The sequence below is a fragment of the Rutidosis leptorrhynchoides genome, chromosome 5, assembly GCF_046630445.1.
Source record: "Rutidosis leptorrhynchoides isolate AG116_Rl617_1_P2 chromosome 5, CSIRO_AGI_Rlap_v1, whole genome shotgun sequence".
Lineage (NCBI taxonomy): Eukaryota > Viridiplantae > Streptophyta > Magnoliopsida > Asterales > Asteraceae > Rutidosis > Rutidosis leptorrhynchoides.
The window spans coordinates 96938492-96940406 of record NC_092337.1 but is presented as its reverse complement, the minus strand read 5'-3'; the positions used below and the strand labels follow the sequence as shown (position 1 = coordinate 96940406).

Below are 1915 nucleotides of genomic sequence, written 5' to 3'. Positions count from 1 at the left end.
TGGTGCCTGTGTAGTAGGAATAGAGTCATCAGAAATTACATGCATTTTAGGTGGTTTAAATGTAATACCACTTCTCGTGGTAATGGCTTTAGCTGTTTCATTTTGGGGGTTAGCATTTGTATCGCTAGGTAGACTCCCCGGTTTTCTTTCACCTATCAACCTTGCTAGGTTGCTTACTTCTTGTTCCAGATTTTGAATAGAAGCTTGTTGATTTCTAAATGCTTGAGCATTTTGTTCATTAGTTTGTTTCTGAGATGTGAAAAACTGCGTTTGAGATTCAACTAGCTTTGACATCATATCTTCTAAATTTGGCTTTTTATCATCGGTTTATGGTGGTTTAATTGGAAAAATAGGTCTTTGCTGATTGTAAGTATTATTAGATACTTGTTGATTGCTAGGACCTTGTTGGTTGTTGTATGGAACATTTCGGTTATAATTCTGATTTTGATTGTAATTTGGTCTTGGCGGTTGATAATTATTTTGATAATTATTTTCAGGCCTTTGATTAATGTATGAAACATTCTCTCTTTGTTCCATTGTTTGTTCAATACTGAGATAATCTTTTATCAAATGTGGTCCTCCACACTGCTCACAACTAATTCGTATTGCGTGAATATCCTTAGTCATCTATTCCATTCGTTTCTTGAAAGCATCTAACTTTGCGAAAATAGAATCAAAGTCATGGCTAGAATCGGCTCTAGCCGCTTTGGATGATCTAACAATGTCTTTTTCTTGGTTCCACTCATGTGAGTGGGAGGCTGTGTTATCAATAATTTTGTTAGCTTCAGTTACGGTTTTCTTCATAATGGAACCACCAGCTGCTATGTCGATGTCTTTTCGTGTAGTAATGTCGCATCCTTGGTAGAATATTTGTACTATTTGATAAGTGTCTAAACCATGTTGAGGACATCCTCTCAACAACTTTCCAAATCTTGTCCACGCTTCATATAGAGTTTCATTTGGCTTTTGTGTGAACGTAACAATTTCTCCTTGAAGTCTCACGGCTTTAGATGCCGGAAAGAATCTTTTAAGAAATTTCTCAACTAAAACATCCCATGTATCAATCGTCCCTTCAGGTAACGATTCTAACCAATCTTTGGCTCCTCCCTTTAAAGTCCAGGGAAATAACATGAGATAGATCTGTTCATCCTCAACTTCTCTAATTTTGAATAGAGTACAGATCCTATTAAAGGTTCGAAGATGTTCGTTTGGATCTTCTTTGGGCGTACCACTAAATTGCCATTGATTAGTTACCATGTGTAGGATTTGTCCTTTGATTTCATAATCTGGCGCATTAATGTCTGGTTGAGTAATTGCGTGACCTTGGCCAGTGCGTGTAGCTCTCATTCGATCTTCCATACTTAGAGGTTCCGGATTTTCCATGATTGAGTTTGTTGAATCTGAATCACTAGAGGATTCTGATTTAATGGTTTCTTCCTCGACAATCTCTGGTTGAATGATTTATGGTTCAGGAGGAATGATTAGTGGTTCAGGATCTCTGAATTGTCCTTGAATATCCTCCGGGTTCTCAATTGTGAGGTCGGGTTCAAAAAATGGATTATCGAAAATTTGAATTGGAGTACTTGGTCGACTAGATGACGATACTAAAGAAAAATCAATGGCGACAATATTGGCTAGATGTCTTGATCAAGTTACAGGTGGTGAACGTATGTGTGACGATCACTCCAAATCCATATGGACGAACACGTCATTCATCGATTTAATTGCGAGGTATTTGACCTCTATATGATACATTTTGTAAATATTGCATTCTTTTGAAAAGGCACACCATAAATGAATATTTAAATCAAAGGTTTTCGACATCTGATGATTTCTACATATAGACAATCACCGTAATATAATAGTTTACAATAGTACTTCCGTTGACAATGCAGTCAAAATAAGATACATGGTG

At 36.7% G+C, this 1915-nt stretch overlaps 1 non-coding gene across 1 annotated transcript; it reads left to right on the top strand.

The window, feature by feature from the left end:
- Nucleotides 1-892: 892 nt before the first annotated feature.
- On the top strand, nt 893-999 carry LOC139850835 (small nucleolar RNA R71). The gene has a single exon (XR_011760213.1). It is a non-coding gene; the product is annotated as a small nucleolar RNA R71 (small nucleolar RNA).
- The last annotated feature ends 916 nt before the right edge of the window (nt 1000-1915 follow it).